The 11,214-nt window shown below is 45.9% G+C and overlaps 1 protein-coding gene across 2 annotated transcripts in view; it reads right to left on the bottom strand.

Annotated features, from left to right (window-relative positions):
- Window positions 1-1,060, bottom strand: part of PMP22 (peripheral myelin protein 22) — a 29,274-nt gene extending 28,214 nt beyond the window's left edge. The window contains exon 1 of one of the 2 annotated variants that reach the window (XM_039847401.1): window positions 875-1,060. The gene's annotated coding sequence lies outside the window, so the exon portion shown is untranslated. Of the gene's footprint in view, window positions 1-210; window positions 375-874 lie in introns of those variants that run through there. The other variant, XM_039847402.1, reaches the window with a different exon arrangement.
- Window positions 1,061-11,214: the final 10,154 nt, after the last annotated feature.

An 11,214-nucleotide genomic window follows, 5' to 3' on the forward strand; every position in this document is an offset into this window, starting at 1 on the left:
AGCGGCTCCCCAAGCACGCGGAGCCGGGACACTACGCAGTCCAGCCTTCGCGCGGCAGACCATAGGCAGAGGAACTGGGATAAAGGGGAGCAGATGTCCGATGTGAATTAGATGCGGCTGGTAAAGGGCTGGGTCCCAGAATCGCAGCTGGCCAGAGCTGGCAGGACATCTATCTGCAGTTGCGGCGTCCTCGCCCCTCATTTTACATACCTTGGGGAACTGAAGACCGGGCTGACTTGTTAGAGGATATGTAAAGCTGTAAGACCAGCTACGTCTTTGGGTACCATATCAGAACGGAGTCTTGGGCCAGGGACACAATGTTTCATATAACTTGGTTTTAAAAGTACCCAATCCCAGGCCCCTCCGTTCCCCTCCATCAGTAAGACATTCAAAGAAACCCGGAAATATACAGGAAGATATAAGCACGGTTTTCTGGTATCTCCCAGTAGGTTTAAATTAAATCCAGTGGTTTCTAGTGCAGGGGAGGGGAAGGCGGGGGATGATTGGGCATATAGCTGGAAAGCTAGGTATCACAGGGGTCCATAACCCCCGGGGGGGCTGCTTTGCCAATGAGTCCCCGAATAGGAGCCTCTCCAGCGAGGCGAAAACTTCTCCGCCCCTGCCCCATATCGCGACCCCACCACCGGCGCCCCTTACAGCTTACAGACCTTAAGGCACTCCACACTGTATCCCTACAAGCCCCGTAGGAACCATACAAAACAGACCATGGTCTGTCTGCCTGCGCCTGGGACAGAAAGCTCGGGGACCTGGCCAGCCCCTAAGCCCGCGCCTGCTCCGCGCTTTCTGGGACCATCAATGAAAGATGCCCACATTTCTCCTTCACTGCCTCCACTTTCCCTACTAAAGTACTTACAGCCCAAAGTGATAGCTGTCCCGGATCTTCAGAATGGCCTCAGGCACAAACTCAGTGCGTTCGCTCAGCTGCTGGCGTCCCCAAAGACAGCTGCGCTGCGGGGCTGCGCGCGCGAAGCGAGGGGCCAGAGGGAGGCTCTCGGCGTTCCCCTTTAACGGGAACAACGCCCTGTCTGCGTCGCTGCAGTAGGGTGTGTCCCTGGGTCAGCGTGTGCGGGAGGGCGGGACTCGGGGAGGAGAGAGGGCAAAGGGGGCGGGGTGGGGTGGGGGAGACAGGACACAGTTACTTGGCCTTAAATGCGCCTCAGGAGAAAGTCGATCACTGAAAAACCGCTGCGACTTTTACTCGAAACTAAGAGGCAGCCGAGCTTTCTCACCTCCGTTTTCCCTGGTTCCGCTGAGTTCACGGAGACCAAGTGTTGAACAATAAACTGGCCCCTCAGCGCACGGGGGGGAAAGCCACCCAGAGGTCGCTCCCGCGGGAGCCCAGCGCTGGGCTTCAGGGGACGCGCCCAAGCGAACTGAGCCAATGCTGCGACCGAGACTGTATTCCTCTCCTACTGGTAGGAGGGAGCTGGCACTTCAGCGCTGGAAGACATCTCTCTGCTCTGGTGTCCTGGCGCATCTGGCCTGCCCTGGCGTCTTAGCTGGGCACATCTGCACCACGCGCGCCCGCGCTGTGTCTGCACCCAGGCGGTGTTTCGGGTTCCTAGAATTGGAGTGGTCCACTCTAGCATGCCCTGCTTGGGTGAGAGTTAGGGGATGGACGAGGAGGCCTGCCTACTAAGAGACAGCGTGTCCTGGGGTCCAGCTCCTCTTAGCGTGTACAAAACCAGAACCACAACCGGGTATGCTCCAGGCAAGTTTTCCTGGCATGGCTCCTAGCCGAGGCTGGTATCCCTGGCCACGAGGTGGGGAGTTGGCCATTTGAGGTGGGGGAAGTACAGCCAGGGAAATCAGCTGATTCATTGCCGCCTGAAAGTGGTCTTCCCAGCATCGGTGGGAAAGAGCCTAGCCCTTTCGGGCGTGGCGGAGATGCGCCCAAATATGATGCTCCCACAGGCCAGCCTAGATGCAGAATAGGGAGCCGGAATGTGGATGTTAAACGTCTTTGCCTGCTGATACAGTTAAGAAATTCCATTCTCTCTCTCTCTCTCTCTCTCTCTCTCTCTCTCTCTCTCTCTCACACACACACACACACATCTACCTGCTAGTGTTCTGTGTCTTAAAACCTCATCACTCTAAATGATTCAAATCATTACATACTATTTTACTATTTGAAAGTAGCTGATTATTGTAGCTAATTGTATATTCTAATCTTTAAGTGAAAATAAGTTATTTGAAAAATTCTTCAAACAATGATCTTTTTAAAATTGTTGTATTATCAGATTAAAAAGAATCCTTGTAAAAATTTTATTCAATGCCCATTATATTGCAGGCTCTTTAGCAGGATTTTATACATGGTCTGTGAGAGGTGATATGGTCCAATTTGGTTAGGCACTGTGGCTCGGCTCAAACAAACCTGATTACCCTGCTTACTCAGGGTTTATGAATTTGAGCAATTAGCTGAAGTTCCCTGAGCTTCAGTTTTCTCTCTTTGCAAACAGGACTAACGCCTATTTAAAGGGTGTGAAGTAGTGAACATAGTGTCTGGAACATAATAAGGGACCAGTGCCCAGTAAATCATAGCCATTCTTATTATGATATCACATTTAACCCTCAACGCACTTCAAGGCAAGCCTGACTGTCCCTGAACTCAAATAGCTCATAACTCCCATAGTTTGAAAGTGCATATGCAAGTAGAATGACTAATTAAAGAAATGGAAGTGTTTTCTCTCCTCCCCTGATCATTTTGTATATCAGTTTTGCCCTAGGAACTATTGCTCTGCTTTACGCCATTTATTTTATTTATTTAACCAACATTTATGTGGAAACTATGTACCCGGTACTATTCTAAGCACTTTACAAATATTAGCATATTTAACTCAGGATTTTCTTTCTCTTCCTTTTTTTCCTAAGTAAACTTTTAAATGAAGTATATACATCTAGAAAAGTGCATACATTGTAAGGCACAGCTTTTCTTCCTTTGTTTTGAACCCAATATTTTAATCGATAACCAGGTTACAACCACATGTGAACCCATCGGTCCCTCATTGTGTCTCCTGTCTCCTGCCTGCTGGGCTCCCAGTTCTAAAGGACGAAATGCTGCTCAGTGCAGTGCCACCAGGCTCGGCCACACCCAGGGCAGGCCAGGGCTCCTCTAAAGGTGGAAGCTTCTCTCTAACCTGCTTACTAATGTGAGGTCACCTGCCGGCTGTGTACACAGAGCTGTTTCCCACCAGGGAAAGAGTATCTAGACCTCCTTATCTCTTTAAATGTCAATGTACTGGGCTTTCTAGATGCTTTCAGACAGTCCTTCTCACCACCCCAGCCAGAGTTTATATCCAGCTCTTAACCAATGATTTAAAAATTATCTGACTCTCCAGTCGATTCCAACACAAATGCACTGTCTCCACTGCAGTCCTTTCCATTTGCAGTTTGCATGGGGTAGGAATTGGGCAACACTCTGTAAAACATAAGCACACATCACCCAGAGGCACATTTTGCAATAAAACTCACCGAGCCAACAGTGTAACCCCTTCCTCCACGCGACTTTCTTTGCAAGGGATGCAAAGGCAAGGCCCTCCCCACAGGGCAGCAGAGAGGCCAGCAGCCAGCAGACCAAGCCCTGCTGCTTCCAGCCAGGCTCCCCAAGATGTTCTCTGGTGGTGTTCCCTGTCACTGAAAGCCAGACCAGGCATCTTTCCAGTTTATTCAGGGGCTGGTCCAATACTGGGATATGTCATGGTGGCCTGAGAGTGTCTTGGCCTCTACTATTTAAAGAGACAGCGCCCAGTTTTGTGTACTTTCCAGAACCCAGTGATCCCAAGAGGCCCTATAGGACACGGAGAATCTGAATTCAACAAGGAGAGGAGCTTTGAGTATGCCCGAAACCTGCAATGCCAATGCTATTCTCACTGGAAGTACCAGCTTGTGTAATAGCAAAAAGTTCTCCTGGGTTCCCAGTGTCTTCCCCTCACCTCCCAGTGAACTCTGTAAACATGAAATATACTGTGTGAAGGATCTGTGCCCATAGTGTTATCTGTGTGCAGACAGGTTTTATTTTTAATCAATAACATCATTTTGAGCTCAAGTATTGCACAGATCATCTCTTATAGCATCACCCCAGGGAGCCAAATGTCTCAAAGACATCCAATCGGGTCTGCTTTGCTCTAACTCCTGGTTGGAGAGGGCCTCTGCTACCTTCCCTGATTGTCTAGATCCCCCTCCACCTCATCACAGTGGTAGCATAGTAGAATGAAACTCAGAGAAGTGAGTTCTGTCTTCCGGCTCTGTCTTTCATGTGCCCTTAATTGAGTCATTATTAAATGTTGACTTTCATGAGATAATTCAAGTAAACCTCTAGTGGAAACATTCCGACCTGTCAGGCAGGATAGGCTGGAAGAACAATCAAAAAGTTGTGAAGAAGTAGACAAATGAAGGCATGGTATTCTTTAAGCTCTTTGCAGCTTATGCCCCTTTGAGCTCTTAAAGAGTCCTCCATCTCTAGCAAGTTCTCCTGGGTAGAAACTCCAAGTCAAGGGGACTTAGTTTTATTGAATATGTTTCCTCACATTCTGGCAATTTCCTCACCTCTTATGTCAGGGGTCCCCAGTCTGGAGTGCCCCATAGAGTCTGAGGAAGTGCCCTCAGCCAGATGCTTTATGTTTTGTTGGGCTCCACAGTTGGAGGGTGGGTAGTCCAAATGCCCTCTCCCCTCATCTTCCCTCAGCAGCATTTCCAGTCCCAATGAAATAAGTTAGCCTTTCTCCCTTTGGGTAAGTCGTTTTTATTTTTCCCAGCAGTGGTTCTCAGCCCTAACTGCTTATTAGAATCACCTGAGAACTTTGTGTTCCAAGCAGCTGCTATGATGGTCTGAGATGGGGCTCAGGTGTGGGTAATCTTTAACGTTCCCCAGGATGGTCCAGTGTCCTGCCAGATTGTCATATGCTATCAGATAGTTCCTGGTTTCCTTTCCTTCCAGCTGCCTTCTTCTGTAGAGCCCAAATCGAGGCTCCGAAGGGCTGCAGCTGCCTACAAGTGCCAGGGCAAACAAGCGTGTGTTACAGGGAGGGGGAGTGGAAGTAAAAGTGAGAAAGAGAGAGAGAGAGAGAGACATGAACTGAGAGAGGGAGGGAGGGAGAGAGAGAGAGAAGGAAAGGGGTAGGGAGAGAGGAAGGAGCCTCCCTCATCCTCTCATGACATAGAAGGGGACCTGTGAGTGTGGTTTTTGGGCCTCCCTAGGCAGTCCCCTTCCTGGATGACCCCCATGATCAGACTCTGAGGGCTGCTGCCCCTCAGGCCAAGACTAAGCTTGGAGACATCTGAGAAGATCATTTCTGCTCAGAGGAAAAAGGGTGGGGTGGGGTTGGGGCATGGATTTGCTTCTGGACTGGATATAGCCAATCTTGATCAGCTAGTTTATTCTTCCTGGCTTTGAGCTCCCATGTTCTAGAACCCGTCTCCCCTGCTGTCCCCCAGCCCCGTCCCCTGGACCCCCCTCTTGCCTTGCTGGCTCGGCCATGCGACCCTGCCTTGATATGTGCTCCTTGAGGCTTCAAGGCACCAGAGCTGGTCACTGCTGCACTCAGCTATCTCCATCCACTAGGTCCCAATACCTTGTCTCCACCTACCAAGGCCAGGCTCTCGGCTTCCTCACAGTCTCCTGAGGAAATGCCTTCCTGGTGCTCTCTTGCCCCCTTCTAGCGGCCCTCTCTCAGCAAAATGGGACTCTAACTTCAGACGTCCATGCTGAGCAATGTGTTTGTCCTCAAGATCATGGAGAATATCCCACTAGGCTGCTCACCATAAAAATGAATAGAACATTCACCAAATCACACACTACTGTTATTATTTATTATATTATTATTATTATTATTATTATTATTATTATTATTATTTTCTCCATCTTATAGATAGGAAAAATGAGAATTAGGCAAACTTCCTGAGTAAACCCAGTTAAGTCACATTAGACTGGCTAATTCCCACACCTGAGCTTTTCTGCTGCACTATGCTGCATCAGCTCATTAGCAACAAATCGTACATAAGTCATTGATAAAAATATTGATAACAATAATAGCTCATAGTTACTTGGTACTTACTATGTGCTAGTCACCATTCTGAACATTTTGTATGAATCAAATCTTTTAATTCTTGCAATAACTTTATGAAATAGGCACCCCTGTCACCCTCTTTTATTGGAGGGGGAAACTGAGGCACAAAAAGACATTGAGTGACTTTCTTAAGACACCCCACAAAGGAATGACAGAGACCAGATTCAAACCAGGCTTCTGGCTACAGAGCCAGAACTCCACTCCCCATGCTGTTTTGCATCCTACCATGCTCCTGATTGTGTCTGATAGTCATAGCACATCCATATCTTTTTCATGCTGCCTCCGTAGACGCTACATAATCTAATTTCCTTTTTTCACCAAGTATACTGACACATTATGCCTATTTACAGACTAATGTTTCTTTTTCTATTAATAAACCAAGAAAATGTCCTGAAACCTCCACTGATTGTACCTGTCCTTTTGAGTACCTCTTTTAAGCATCCTGCCTATCTTGCCTGATGAGTCCTCTCTGTCACTCGCTTGTGTAGCGCCAGTGCCGGGTGAATCCTGTACAGAGCTGACAGTTTCATTTTGTAAGGCTGTCACTGGGGAGTGGAATCTAAGCAGACTGTGAAAGGTAGCTCTTTTTTCTGCACTTACGAAATGCTATTTCATGTAGTGTCTTAGTCAACAGGCAATCATCATGACCATTTTCTGTGTGAAGAAACTGAGGCTTTAAGAATTTACAATGTTTCCTCCGGAGACCAGCAAGTGCCAGGATTGGAACTTATAGTCAGTTTCTCTGATTTCCAAACCTATGCTTTTTCCATTATGCGGACTCCCCACACAGAAAACAGAGGCGAATCTTAATTGGGCATTTGTCCAGTCAATGCGGTTGTCATTGTAACATTTGTCTCACCAGGTGTTTGGTCAGTATCTGGGGAGTATTTACACAACAAATGAAGCCTTTCCTGTTTCATTGCAGCCAGCAGCCTATCTGGTTGTTCTTGGCAAGGCTGGGACACAGCTGGTCTAAAGGGTCCTCAAAAGTCAAGTTATCGCTTTTACTAGTCTCATGTAGACTCTACTGACCTCAGGTGAAAGCAGCTGATTATTAAAAGAGCAAGCAAATGGGGAAAAGATGAAGAGGAAAGAAAGGAGGGAAGGAAGAAGGGAGGGAGAAAGAAGGGAAGGAAAAAGATAAAAGAGAAAGAGAGGGAAGGGAAGGAGAAAGGAGGAAACGAAAGGAACTAGTTTGACTTCCGAGAGTAGACCCATCTATAGACATATTTGAAATGATGTCCACATCTCTAGAGGTGTTCTCAGTGAATAACACAAGCAGGTAGAGAGCCTCTAAAGGCACACAAACTCAAGCTGTTCCCTAAATTACATAAATTTACAAGTTCATTTTGGGATAAATTGCATCTTTTGCTCCTTCACCTGTGGGAGAAAACAAGCACAGAATGATTACGATGTGCCATTGGAACAAAACAAAGTACAAAGACTTCTTTGTTCCCAAATGCACTGTTGCTTAGGAAAGCCAGATTCCATAGATGCGAGTGGAGGGGGAGAAAGCAAACCTTTCTCTGACATCTCATGAGCTAGCAGAGAAAGGATTCAGGAGCGATTTAAGCAAGAGAGGGTCCAAAACTGATTTGTACTTGGGATTGAAAACTCTGAAACACTTCTAAGACTGTTACTCCTAAAGGACATTTTTCTGCTCCAGCTGGGGAAAGGCTCACGTAGGTGTGGAAAATGAGCTATCTGGCCACAAGCAATGGATGGAATAAGAGAGGAATCGATGGATTTTTCTAGGCCCTGTGGGCCAGGTATAATGATGCCGAGGAAGGCAGCCCCGACCGGATGTCATTGGTTGTCTTCATTGGGGGAGGAGGACAGGAAAGGTAACTGTTTGATTCAGGTAAACAAGGCCATGCCAAGCCATTGCACATTAATCTCCCCCCGAAAACAAACAAACAAATAAACAAATAAATAAAAGGAGGTGCACATGAACCATTCCCGAAGGGAATCTGGGTGAACAATTCCCAAAGTGCACCATTGTCCCCATGATCCCTCATTCTGTGTGCACCTTTAAGTGGAGAAGCAGTGGTTGCATTTAAAATGAACTTGAAGCAGATGTTTTCTTCATCTCTGAGTCCACTTAACAAGTTTGAAACCTCAGCTAAAGCCAGGGAAGTTCACAAACAAAGGTCAAATCCTTTTGAGAGGTTCAAGGCAATACTGGGCAAAGTATCAACTACTTTTACTCTTCATTATTAATGACTAGAACATAGCCAATCCAGAGGATTTCAGTGGTAATTCTGGGGCTCCCAGCACAATTACCTTAGAATTTTGACTCCGAATGATAATTTTAGAAATGTATCTTAAAATAGTCATGGATATGCAAAAATATAGCAAAAAAAAAGATACTTATTGCAGTACTTTTTTATGATGAAGGGAAATGTGAACATCCTAAATCTCAAATAATAGGAGAATAATTGGGCAAATTTTGGTACAGTGATGAGATGAAATGTGTAGATATTAAAAACAATGTTGAGAAGATTATTTAGTGAAGTGAGGAAGTCAACAGTGTGGTTAGCTGGGAAAATGTTACGAATTACTTTACTTATACCGTATTGGACACTTACCAGACACTGAGCTAAACGTCTCATTTATTACCTACCACAATCTCAGGAGGGGTGGACTGCTGTGTCCTGAGGGTACCAAGAGGTGAAAGTACCCAAGGAGACACAGCTGGCATATGGTGGAGCAAAAGTAAACTTTAACTATCTGAAGCCAAGACCCTGTGTTCTTAACCACCAAACTCCATCATATGTAAACTCTTAGACATACTCCAAGTTCCATAGTGACAGAAATGAAAGCAAAACTGGAAGACTGTACAACTTAGAGGATACAGTACAAAAGAATTCTTTCAACACTGTGTTTTCCAGTTCTAACATAAAAGCAGGAAAATAAATTTGCGTTAAACCGAACATGTCACGGGGCTAATAGTGATTAATAATCACACATCTTAGCTTTGTGCCTCCATCACGATGAATCTGTGACTTTCTGTGGAGGAAACGGGCATGAGGCCTGCCCCAGGGAGGGGCTGGGGAGCCACAGGCCAGGCCTTGCTTCATTCTTTGTGCTGTCTCCCAATTGAGTCACACATCCAGGCACAGAGGTATTAGGACAGGATTTAATTAATGTTGTTGGTAAAACGAAAGCATTAATATAGACCATGACTTTGGTAGCCTTAGTTTGTACTTAATTTAAATATGTCAAAAGACTTGAGCAGGGGTTGGGGGTGGAAAAAGCCTGGAGCTTTACTGATCTTGAGGGACCCTGAATGAGGCGACGGTTCATTGGTTTAGTCATGTGACTTTGAATCTGAGAATCCCCACAACCCACAGCAAAAGTATGGTCAGAGATGGTTCAGAAAAGTAAAAGTGCGCTGAAAATTATGATTCATTTGACTAAGGGGGAAAGCCCTACGTGGCTGTCAATTGTCTATCACTTGCCACATTGTCTTATTTCTCACAATTTCTCGCTCTCGGTCTCGCTCTTCCCCTCCCCTTTCTCTCTCTTTCACCCATTCATTACAATGTGCAATTGTAACAAAATCAAAATATCATTAATATTTGATTTTCACTACCTTATGAGCTCCTCAATGATTCAGAGACCTCAGGATTTTTTGGAATTTTCCTTCCCAGCAAAGTATTTTCAGCAGTCTTCCTAGAGGTGATCTACTTGTCATGGTCTCATACCTCACTCCTATATAATTGTAGATCATTGAATATGCATTTGTGTCTTGTGGACGCCTAGGAGGGGACTAGATTATGAAGCATTTTCTGTATTTATTGGATCCTGGAACTCTTGTTCTCAGATTCTCTCTAAGACTTACATTTTGTGGAACTCCCCACTAGAAACATGAGAACTCCCAGTGACCTCTCCAGCTCTGACAGTCTAGTTTCCATTGGTAAGGCAAATGAAAGAAATGGCATTTCTTCAAACTAACTGTAGACATCTCAGGAAATGAAGAGGCAGATGTGAAGGTAAAGGCTGAGTAAGGACTTCAGCCCAGGTAACTTTCCCCAGTCAGGGAAGAAAAAACATCCATAGAGATCAGAGATTTGCCGCTGCGACCCTGAGCAAAAAGTGGGTGGTTATAGTCTGAGTTCATGCCATGCCACGTTGTTCCCAAAGGCCACTCAAGCCCTCCCTTATTATACGCTTATTCTCCTTTTGGAGGGACCATAGCATTTCATCTTGTGGCCGGCCTCATCATGGTCTTTGAAAGAACACCCCAGAACCCAGTTTTGGTGCCATATGAATGATCCAAAGGTGGCCTCTGTGTATTGGCCCCTAGGTTGTTTATTTCTTCACTGCAGGCTTAGACCCATCACCTCAAAGGCCTACTGGTGTCTAATTCAAATTTTTACATATTTAATTCTTTTTTAAATAGCCCAAATATGAAGATTTTTAGCCATTTAGAACCTGTCTGCTTTGCACAATCCATGAAACCTCACTCTACATCTACTGGCCATTGATGAGATAAGGCTTGTGGTTATAAAACTCCAAGCTGCTACAGTCCTTCAAAGTTCTCTGACGCAGAGACTGTCTACCATGCAGCTGCACAACATCACCTAGAGAGATAAGCTCCCTTTAAGACCCCCTCCTTTCCCAGAAATTCCCTTTCCCTTCTCCCTTTCTGGATGGTAGGCCCTGTGCCCACTATAGCCCCTACAGTCTCATTCTGTCCAAGGACCTTGCCTCTCATGCAACCCTATCGAAGTGCCACCTAATAAACGTGTTGTGTGTTCCTGACTCTTGTGGTCATATTGTTTCCTAGGTCATCCCCAAGACCCTCTAAAAACCACCACATATAAAGAGAGGTAAGACGTAGGGGAATACTAGAGCTGGTACACAGTAACCCAGTGACATCCCTAGGATTCAGGCATGCAGAGAAGGGTAGGAAATCCTCCAGAGAAACAGAAGCGTTCTGGTGGTGTCATCAGGTAGGCCATCTCAGCTTTCTCAAATAATCCAGCTGAAGACTTTCTTCGATAGAATCAAGATAAAAGTGGTTGATATGAATCACCAGGGGTGGGCCCCCAGCAGGAAGATCTCTTGCAAAAAAAAAACCTTCACGTATTCAAGCTGAGTGAGAAGGCTTGTTATGAGGCTG

Source organism: Pteropus medius, unplaced genomic scaffold (genome assembly GCF_902729225.1).
Source record: "Pteropus medius unplaced genomic scaffold, Ma_sr-lr_union100, whole genome shotgun sequence".
Lineage (NCBI taxonomy): Eukaryota > Metazoa > Chordata > Mammalia > Chiroptera > Pteropodidae > Pteropus > Pteropus medius.